This window comes from Sturnira hondurensis, unplaced genomic scaffold, assembly GCF_014824575.4.
Source record: "Sturnira hondurensis isolate 20B ecotype Veracruz unplaced genomic scaffold, ASM1482457v3 Scaffold0006413, whole genome shotgun sequence".
Taxonomy (NCBI): domain Eukaryota; kingdom Metazoa; phylum Chordata; class Mammalia; order Chiroptera; family Phyllostomidae; genus Sturnira; species Sturnira hondurensis.
The window spans coordinates 6,542,787-6,554,195 of NW_028079044.1; the positions used below are offsets into that span (position 1 = coordinate 6,542,787).

At 39.3% G+C, this 11,409-nt stretch overlaps 2 non-coding genes across 2 annotated transcripts; both read right to left on the minus strand.

The window, feature by feature from the left end:
• Positions 1–5,006: 5,006 nt before the first annotated feature.
• LOC118988989 (U6 spliceosomal RNA) lies at positions 5,007–5,113 on the minus strand. Its single transcript, XR_005066893.1, has one exon. It is a non-coding gene; the product is annotated as a U6 spliceosomal RNA (small nuclear RNA).
• Positions 5,114–7,852: 2,739 nt separating this feature from the next.
• On the minus strand, positions 7,853–7,997 carry LOC118989058 (U4 spliceosomal RNA). Its single transcript, XR_005066940.1, has one exon. It is a non-coding gene; the product is annotated as a U4 spliceosomal RNA (small nuclear RNA).
• Positions 7,998–11,409: the final 3,412 nt, after the last annotated feature.

Here is an 11,409-nt window from a genome sequence, read left to right on the forward strand (position 1 = left end):
GGGCCCAACCAAGTGGTTATCAGTGGCTTTTCCTTATGAATGGCTTGTCTTGACTCATGCTTCTGATCTTCCTAAGTCCTCTTAAACAAGCAGCAGCTGGCCTCAGTGAGTCCAGGTACCTTGCTAAGTGGTACCAGGCCTGGCACTAGCAGCAGGTGGCCTTCATTCATAGCCTAGCCTCACTAGAGCACTTCCAAGCCCAGCACAAGAAACAGCTAGCTGCAGATCACTTTGTAACTTTATGGCCCCAAGCAGAACATAAGTGAGCTCCAGGGTCCTGCTGAAGTAAGCCCTGCTCCATGGAGTTGGCCCCCTATACAGCTGTTCCTCACAGAGGGAGGAGGTTGGTGGTCAGTGGTCATAGCTAGTCCTTGTATCTGACTGACCTAGGTAAGTCCCTCCCTATCTGCCAACAGCAATTAAGTCTCAACTATAAGAGGAGGATAACTCAGCCCACACAGAGGGTGCACCTTGAGTAGCCAGCTTGGGCGATAGAGGAGGCTATACCACTGGACCGCACAGGACACCTACTACATTAGGCAATGCTACCAAAACAGGGAGTCATAGAAGCTCTATGTAACACATAAAAACAAACACAAGGAAGCTGCCAAAACTAGGAGACAAAGAAACATGGCCCAAATGAAAGAAAAGATTAAAACTCCAGAATAAGAACTAAAAAAATGGAAATAAGCAATCTTTCAGATGCAGAGTTTAAACACTGGTTATAAGAATCCTCAAGGTATTTAGTGAGTACCTCAACAGCATAAAAAAAAAAGATCCAGGCAGAAGTGAAGGATGCACTAATTGAAACAAAGAAAAATTTATGAGGAATCAACAGTAGCCAAGAACCAAATCGATGATTTGGAACATAAGGAAGCAAAAAACAACTGACAAGAACAGCAAGAAAAAAAAAAGAATAAAAAAATGAGGATAATATAAGGAGCCTCTGGGACAACTTCAAGCAATCCAACATTTGCATCATAGGGTTGCCAGAAGGAGAAGAGAAAAACAAGAAATTGGAAACCTATTTGAAAAAATAATAAAATAAAACTTCCCTAATTTGGTGAAGGAAATAGACATACAAATCCAAGAAGCACAGCAAATCCCAAACAAGATAGATGCAAAAAGACCCACACCAAGACACATCATAATCAAAATGCCAAAGGTTGAATGTAAAGAGAGAATCTTCAAAGAAGCAAAAGAAAATCAGGTAGTTACCTACAGGGGTGTTCCCACAAGACTGTCAGCTGGTTTCTCAAAAGAAACTTTGCAGGCTGGAAAGGAAGCACAAGAAATATTCAAAATGATGAAAAGCAAGGACCTACAACCAAGATTACTCTATCCAGCAAAGCTATCATTTAGAATCTAAAGGTAGGTAAATATCTTCTGAGACAAGAAAAAGATAAAGGAGTTCATCCCCACCAAACCATTTTATTTTTTTTTATTATTTTATTTTATTATTATTATTTTTAAAATATAGTTTATTGATTATACCATTACAGTTGTTCTATTCCCCCCTTCATTCCCCTCCACCCGCACACTCCCTCCCCCACCCTTCTCCCCCCTTAGTTTATAAGCATGTGTCTCAACTTCTTTAGATTCTATATTTCCCCCACTATTCTCGCCCTCCCCCCTATCTATTTTCTACCTACCATCTATGCTATTTTTCTGTGCCTTCTCCCCCTCTCCTCCTCTTCCTTTGCCAGACTGGGGAAGTTCTCCTTTATTATTTGTTCAAATAAGTGTTCCACTGGTGGCTGTTTCTTTCCCCCTTCTGGTACCCCTATAATCCAGATGTTGGAACGTTTAAAGATATCCTGGAGGTTCCTAAGCCTCTCCTCATTTTGTTGAATTCTCATTTCTTCTTTCCTTTCTGGTGGGATGTTTTGTTCTTCCTTCTGGTCCATTCCATTGATCTGAGTCCCATTTTCCTTTCCATCGCTATTGGTTTCCTGGACATCTCTCCCTTCATTTCAATTAGTTTAGCCTTCATATGTTCCTCTAATTTATGACTGTACTCTACCAATTCTGTGAGCATCCTGATAAATAGTGTTTTAAATTGGGCTTCTGAGAGGCTGGCAATCTGTTGGTCGCTTAGAGTTATTGGCTCTGGGACTTTGAGTTCTTGCGCCATCTTTTGGGCTGTTCGTGCCTGTTAAGTAGCAGGAACGGAGCCCTAGGTTTTCACCAGAGCAGGGCAACTCAGTCGCTCGGTTGTGACGTTGTATGTGGGGATGGGGTCAAAGAGGGACAATGGCTTCCCTCCGGTGCCCGCCGCCGCGACCCCCACCAGCACTGCAGCCACCACCGTCACCAGGGCCACGCGCCCCGCGCCACTGTATGCGAGTGTGCCACCGCTGTCAGCCCTCCATCACTGGGTTCGCCCCCTGGGGCCTGCGTGGTCCGTCTCACTGTGCACGAATGTGCGAACGTGGTCACTCTGCCCCCCACCCCGACTAGGTCCAGGCTGCCTGCCCTCCTAGGTCTGTCCTTCCCGACCCTGCTCCGCTGCTGACTCTGCCTCTCTTACCGTCCCCATTGAACGGTTCGTAGCTGTTGGACTTCCGTATAATTCGGTTTTCTGGTCTCTGGGTGTGTCTTAGTTCTCCAAAACTTTTGTTGTATTGAAACTTGGTTGTGGGAGAAGGCACAGTGTTTCCACCTATGCCTCCATCTTGGTGGAAGTCCTCCCCACCAAACCATTTTATATGAAATGCTAAAGGGACTTATTTAAGTAAAAGAAGATTAAAACTATGAACAATGGGAGTTTTCATACAATTGGCAATAAGTACATATCTATCAACAATTGACTCTAAAAAACAAACTAAGAAAACAATCAGAACAGAAACAGAGTCATAGATATGGAGAACAGTTTGATGGCTGCCAGATGAGAGAGGCGTTTGGAGAAATGGGTGAAAAGGTGAATGGGATAAGAAGTACAAATTGGTAGTTACAGAACAGCCACGGGGATGTAAAATACAGTGTAGGGAATGGAGTAGCCAAAGAACCTATATGCATGACCCATGGACATAGACAAAGTTGTGGGGATTGCCTGAGGGATGGTGGGGTGTTGGGTGGAGAGGAGCAAAGGGAGAAAAATTGGGGCAATTGTAATAGTTTAATCAATAAAATATACTTAAAAATAAATAAACATGTAAGAATTTTAAAGAAGGAAAAGACATGAGGCAGTAGCAGGCTTGCTATGAATTACATGGTGTTGTATCATACCTTTACCTAAATGAACTTAGTATATGAGGGGGGACTCAAAAATGGAATTTGTTTATAAAAATTTGTGTGTTGACTCTTATATGTTTATTCACTCACCTTTAAAGTACCTTCATTCAGTACAATACACCTAACGAGGCGTTTTCTCCAGTGCTCAAAACAGTTTTTAAACTTGTTGGTTTTGATATTTTTTAATTCTGCCTTTTTTGTTTCATCTTTTCAACATCAGCAAAATGTTTCCATTTGAGGACTTTTTTCATTCAGGGAAACATAAAATCACTCAGTGAGATTTGGTGAATAGGGAACTGGGGCACAGGAGCCATTATTGGTCAAAAAGTCCTGAACACACAGTGCCTTGGGGACAGGTGTGCTTGTAAGTCACCCATAGTGAGGTGAGCACAGGTGTTGAAAGTTTTCAAAAAAAAATTCACTGAAGCCAAATGTAGCCCCTTACAACAATGCTGGCTGGTACACTGATACATATGGGTTCCTAGAACACTCATCTAGGGGAAGCCTGTACTACAAGGGGCTCACCCTCCAGAAGGTACTTCTGTGTTATTTGTGTCGCCCCTCATAGAGGTGTTACTAAAACAGCAAAATGGTTGCTTAATTATGATAGAGTGTAATAAAAATTTTCTTCTTTATATATTTCAGGGTGGACTTGTAAATGAGTTGATACTATGTGTAAATAAAACAGGATATTTTGGTCTCATCTTTGATCTTCCTGGTTTGATCTTGTCATTTGACTTCACCATTTTGACACCAGGGCCATTTTGATACTTTTATGTATTCTTTTCTCTGCCACTAATAATAGTGAAAAGTATCATAGCTATATCTACTGAGTGCTTACTAGACACCAAGGTTTTTTTTATGTGCTTTACATTTATTCTCTTATAATTTAACAATTTAATTAAGTATATACCATTCTAATTCTAATTTTATAAATGAGAAAACTGAGAAACAGTCAGATAGGTTAAGTAACTTGACCAAGATCATTTAGTCAACAATGTGGGTAGTTAGTACATGGAATACAAAAGTGATTAGAAGTATACAAACCATACAACTGGCTAACCCTTAAGGATAGGTTAATCTTGGACTATCTGAGAGAAATTACTATTAATGTTATCATGAACCAATAATCAGTTATTTTTAACCAAGATCATAATGAATATCACAAGTGTAAATAATAAGAAATAACAGTGACAATAATGAAAACTTTACATATACAATGTGTTATTTACCAATTTTTAAAAGCATTTTTTAAATTTAATTATTGTTCAAGTACAGTTTTCTGTCTTTCACTCCCATCCCAGCCCACCGCCCCAGTGCTCCCCAACTCCCTCCCATTTCCACCCCCCCTTTAGTTTTTGTCCATGTGTCCTTTATACTTGTTCCTGTGAATCCTTCCCCTTTCCTCCTGAAATTCTCTTCCCTCTCCCCTCTAGTCCCTGTCAGCCTATTCTGTATTTCAGTGTCTTTGGTTATATTTTGCTTGCCTATTTGGTTTGTTGTTTAGCTTCCTGTTAAAGGTGAGATCATATGGTATTTGTCTTTCACTGCCTGGTTTATTTCACTCAGCATAATGCTTTCCAGTTTCATCCATGCTATTGCAAAGGGTAGGAGCTTCTTTCTTTCTGCTGCATAGAATTCCATTGTATAAATGTACCATAGCTTTTGGATCCATTCATTTACTGATGGGCACCTAGGTTGCTTCCAACTCTTGGCTTTGTAAATTGTGCTGCTATGAACATTGGGGTGCATAGGTTCTTTTGGATTGGTGTAAAAATATGGAATGCTTCACAAATTTGCATGTCATCCTTGCGCAGGGGCCATGCTAATCTTCTTTGTATCGTTCCAATTTTAGTCTATGTGCTGTTTAAGCGAGCACGTTATTTATCAAATTTAACAGAAGAATTATGTATTCCTCAGGTAATTTAGGTAGCAGTATTTTATTTGGCACGAGAAAATTGTCACAAAATAGGTGAAGGCACAATCAATAAAATTCGATCTAGATGAAAACCTCCTAAGTGATAAAATCTTTGTTGTAGAATTTAGCACAAAAAAGGATTGATTTTCACAAAAATAGTATCATAAAATAAAAATAAAAATGAAAAAATTAGAAACACTTTATATATACATAGAACTTTGGTCAAAATATTACAATGATTCAGTAAAATTTTCTTTAGGGTATATCTTTCTCCATAAAAATGTGGTCAAAACAATACAGAATGAAAATAACTAGATCAAATGTGTGAGATAAATTTACTTTTAGACCTGTTTTCACATTTTTATCTATCTTATCAGCATATTTTGTAGGGTCTTGTTCATCGTAAATACCTTACTGAAGTAATGTACCATACTCAATATGCTTAGTTTTTTCATTCTTTTTCTTCAAATCAAATTTCTGCATATCTTACTTGGAAAACAAATAAATAAAAATGGACTGTTGTGCACCATATGCTACTTGGAATGGAAGAGCTAAAAAGAGGATGAACTTTTACATTTAATCAATAAATATTCCTTTTATTTCTGTCTGTAAATGATATGGACCCTTGTATTGGACTGTTACTGACTATTCAGACACATTATAGTCACCTAATAAATTCTATTTAATTATTTTTACTGAATTAAATTATTTTGTAAGTTGATAGTGAAGTTAATTTATAATTTATGACAGTGATTTATAATTTGACACTTTGGAGAATACGGATCAGTTTAAAAGTATGAGGTAATTATTTGAAAAAGAAGTCATCTCCTATTATGAGCTTTAAAAAAATTCAGATTGTTTCAAAAAGGGTGCACATGAAGTTATAGTTAATTTGCTATTGGTAAAATATGTAGTAACTATTGGAATCTTTCATTTACCAACAGAGGAAAGGAACCCCATTAGCAATCTGCTTGGGCTGTTCCAAAATCAAACACAATCTCCACTAATAATTATGAGAACTGGAACAAGTAGTAAATGATTACCAAAAGATACAGATGTTAAATGTTTAGTTAAAAAAAGCAAGCTTCTGGGAAAAAAATCCAAGTTCTTGAAAATTATTAAAATCTGTGCATAGCTGTAGTTGTTACACTGGACACAATCTTACATTAATTTGTCATAAAAATGGATGAAATGAATAAATACTGAATGAAATGCCAACATGTCAGTGGAATGGGCAGCATGGGAACTGGGAGGTGTTGAGTTACTCTACTGTTTCAGGTCAGCAGTTCCACGACATACTATGAAAGAAGAAATATCTCAAATTTCATAGGTAGAGGGAAACTCTTTTTTTTTAAGCTCTGGGAAGTCTGTTTGCAAATCAGTCTCATGCCTGTTGCTTATGGTGGGGTATATTGAGCCTAAATGTAGGCAGTGTAACATAGTGGTTGGGGTCATAGCCTCTGGAGCCCGACAGCTGAGGTTCAAATCCTTGCTTTCTCACTTATCGGCCACAGCACCTATGAACAACTGGAAAAATTACTTAAGTTCTTTGAGCCCTGATTTCCTCACTTCTGAAATGGGACGAAAACAATAATCTCACTTCACAGAATTGTTGCTGATGCCAGATGTATAATGCATCTAAAATTCTAATTATGATTATTAATAATAATCATAATTAGCTTCAGAAGAGAATTTACTGGTTTAGTCCAAATAGCTTTCTTCTCAACTTAATATATAGTTGGTGTTTGGCAAATGTTCTTTCTAACTTAAATCGTTCTTAACCACTATCTATATCCATGTTCTTCATGAAGAACTCCAAAATAGTTGTGGGCTCTGCATGTGTGTGTGTGCGCTTAGGGTTATTAAGATTATAAACTGTAGCATACTATTATATTGTGACATGAGTCTAATATTGCAGTATTGAAACAGTAAGAGCACAGAGAGAATTAAACTAATTCTGAGAAGGTACTTCATGACCTCAGTAAAGTACCTTTCCTCATGTCTCGGCTTGTTTAATTTCATAGGAATTTATTAACATCTTACTGAGCTGAATTTCTTTAGGCAACATATTGCAGATACAAGCTGCCATGAATTTTTACGTTTAATTTTCAGCTTTACTGTTCTGCCCTCTTACTGTTTATAAAAATCTACCTCTTACACAGCTATTTGGTACTGGTGTTGAGTGTTAGTTACCACCATCAAGGACCTGCCATTTTAAAGGTACTCTTCTGGATGTTGAATAAATATTAGCAAATGTTCTAAATGCCAGCGCCTCTTGAGAACTTAGGAGGAATGTTGCTTAGGCAGGGATAGGGGTAGGGCAGAATAATTTCTGGCTCTGGGAATCTGGGCTGAATGTCTCCAAAAAAAAATTCCCACATTTCTACTGCTTTAACTGTTGCTATGTTAGTGGCTGCAATATTTCAAACTGCCTTGAAATATTCTTTTAGGTCGATACGTTGGAGAACGAGAATTCTCTTTTTCTCACTTGAGTTTTGATCTGTGTTTGAAAAGGGAATTCTGGAAATGTTGGTCTGCAAAGGCATGACGAAGCAAGCCATCGACCTCACCATGAGGTCTCAGCAAGTTGCTTCATGTTTTCCATTTATAGCCACCTCTTCTCTGTTAGTTCTTTTGAAGCACCCATAAAACAAAATAGGCTCATTAAATTTGAAGGGATAAGTGAAGCTGGCAGTTGTGCCTATTCAAATAGGCTTTTTAAAATTTTTTAGACATTCACACTCTAGAAAAGAAGAACAGTCAGAAGATGAATGCCTCTTTCAATTAGCAATAATTGAGCCTGGGATAAACCTCATTGGCTACGATACTGCCACTGCACAAAGCTAGGCAAATGCCTCTTTATCAGTGGCTGCTCATGGCTGCCCTTTTGGGGTGAGTGAGAGCAATTAGGGCCTGGAACATGTGGCCATTTTGCTATAGACCTAGCACTAAACTGGTCATTGAAGTTAATGTCACACTGAAAAGGCAGGATGGCCTCATCACTGTTATTTCAGTCATCAAGTTTATATATAAGGATGAAGACTGACTCAGTGTTCCTTCCTGAAAAATCGAGGGCATTTTTTGATGACTCTTTCCACATGACATGGTCTTATCTTAGTTGTGACATAAGGAATAGTTCTGGCTTGTGGACTGGCTCTTCCTGTCTTTAGAGTTTCTTCTTTTATGAATCATTTTCTGCAAATTTGGCTCCTTTTCTGCATCTACAGCATCCACATTTTAATGAGCTAGGGAGGGTGCCAAGATACGTAAGTGGTGCTTTTAACCCTCAAAAAGTATATGCAGTAAGTGAGTTAACATGTGATGGTGTTTAGTAAATCACTAAGCAAATGTGAGGCAATTTGAGTGGATCCTTGAAAGGTGAAAAAGTGTCTATGGTTTCTGGTTAGGCAACAGTTTGTTGAAAAGCATAGCTGTGTTTACAGTCAGTGGACACTGTTTTGGTCTTTATTTTATTTTGTCTGAGCAATGTATGACACTGTTGACCACTTGCTTCATCTTGAAGAATTCTCTTGACTTTTCTGACACCAGTTTCCACTGGGTTTCCTCCTTTTTTCTGACAGACCCCCTTTTTTCCCCTCAGTCTTACCACCAGGTTTCTTTGACCAGGTAGATGCTGGTGATGTCTGGTCTGTGCTTCTGGCCAGGCTGATCTCTTAAAGGTCAGACATATGTATCTAATTACTTCCTGTCCACACTCACATATCCAATTCTTATTTAGGTATCTTAAGTGCAGCATGTCCAAAACTGAAGTCATTATTTTTCTCCCCAGTTCTGCTTCTTTCTCGATGTTTCTTATCTTAGTAAATAATGTACATTCAGTTATTCAAGTCAGAAACATGGTACAATCTTTCATTCCGTCTTCCCTCTCCCTGGGGTAAACTATTGTGCCCTTTATACCATAGTTTCTTAATATCTCCTAATCCGTCCAGGTCTGTCCATTTCCATTACCACCTCCTCCGGTCATCACTCCATCATCTTTTGTTTGGGTCATGGTAGTAGCCATCTATATTATATCTTTTCTTCAGCTAATACTTTTTTTACATTGTAGTCAAATGAATCTTTCTAAAACAAAAATATAATCATTGTGCTGTTTCTTTCCTTAAAGCCCTCTACTAGCTCTCCTTTGGCCTAAGGATAGTATCTTAGGGCTCCTTGCCTCTCTTGTTTTGGCCCTGCTGACCTCTTTTACCTCATCTCTTGCCACCGAACTTCAGCCCTTTTGATGTGCATTTGCAATTCACCGACTCACCAGTTGAGTTTTCATATCTTTAGGACTTTGTGCATGCTGTTCTCTGTCCATGCTGTTCTCTGTCCATGCTGTTCTCTGTCTAGCATGTTCTTTTCCCTGCTCTTTCTATGGCTTCAGCTGGGAAATCACTGTTCATACTAATAGCCTGTTTACTAGCCTATATCCCCTTAGGTCAGTCAATACCTCTTACACAGTTTGGAACATTTTAGATATTCAGTAGATATTTTTGTGGATGTACGAGTTTGTACGAGATATCTTTAAGGATTGGCAGATAACACAGTTCAACTGGAATGTAGGATATATGAAGGATAGGAGTGGAAGAGGTGAAAGATAGTTAGGTATCAAGTTGGGTTTCCCGAACACGAATTCTGAGATAATGATTCAGTGCAAGGAGTTTATTGGGGAATGCTCATGGGGCCCACTCTTGTAGAGGATTTAGGAAGACAGAATTTGGCAGACAGAGAGGCTGGACTAAAATGAAGTTGCGATGGAGCTCTAAACTAATCCCACAGGGCACGCAGAACCTAGGATAACCCTACAAAGTTGTCCGAATTGAGACAACGGGGCTGGGCCATTGTGTACCTGTACTGATCAGTCACTCGATGTGGGCTGCCTCCAGAGAGGGAGCAAAACTTGGGCCAAACAGCTCCTTTTGGCCCAAGCAATTTCCGGGGAGGAGTTTAACCATTGCCTATCAGAAGCCACCTGTGGCATCGGGACGACTGAATGCCTTGGTGCTGAAGGGGGATCTGAATGGCACACCACAGCTCCATGGCACGGGGCATACTTCATGACAGATTGAGGAATTTTATACTTTATTCGGTAGGTCTTAGGATGCCATGGAAGGTATTTATGTAGAGAAGTATCATGATTCAGATCTGTATTTAGAAGATCAATCTGTCTTAGGTGTTTAGATTGAATTGGAGATAGAGAAACTGGAGATAGAGAGGACTGTGGAAAACTTTTGAAATAGTCCAGGTAAAGAAATAAAGACCCAAGCAAGGGTGTTGGTAGTGGAAGTGGAAAGGGCAGGAAGTTGATTGCAATAGATACGACAATGCTAGAAACCACAGGCCCTGGCCATGATCAAATACGGGAAACATGAAAGAGGAAGGAGACTCCCAGGAGACTCCAAAGCTTGGAGCCTGGCTAAATCTAAGAGTGGTGGTGCTGATAAAAGAAGTTTAAGAAGAATATAGGCTTGTTGATAGATTGGATGAATTTGCAGGATGGTAGCCGCTCAAGTAGAAGTGACCTACAGGTGGCTAAAAAGTTTTTCAGGATGACAAATACACATAAATAAAGTTACATAATGATATGGAGATGGTCATGCAGCAGTATGAGTATCAAATGGATATATAAACAGTTATTGCTAAGAGGAGTCAGAGAAGAGAGAAATCACTGTGGCGAAGAAGTCTTCATGGAGCAGGTGGCTCCTTCTGGGTGGGATCCAGATGGAGGTGTGGGATCTGTTTTTGAGAAGGAGAGATAGGGAGGGAGGAATGATGACATTCTAAACGAGGGGTGATGCTTTGAGTGGAAGCAGAGAAGTCGGAATACACACCACATCTTTAAGAGGTCATGAGAAGAGCAATTTGGCCAGAAGAGAGGAGTCATTGAAGAAAATTTTTGTTTAAAAAGCTGGCAAATTAATTGTGGAGTGGTTTGAATGACAGGGTGAGTGGCAGAAATGTTAGAGGAATTCAGAAGCTTTCTTGTAAACTCTGCCTCTGTTTCTGAAGTTTGATCCTGTCTACTGCCTGAAGGTGTGTCTGGGGCTCTGGTGTAGAAGGAGACTACCGGCTGGGAGTTCTTTTTCATATAGATTATATGAAGACATTAAAGAAAATTCAGCCTGCATGTGTTTCTGAGGCTTTTATATTCACAGTCTTTGCTTAGTTTCATGAGGCATGGAGAATCTGCAGCCTAATTGGTCAGCTGGTTTACAGGCTCACCCTGAAAAATAAACATTGTGTATCTGCAAGTG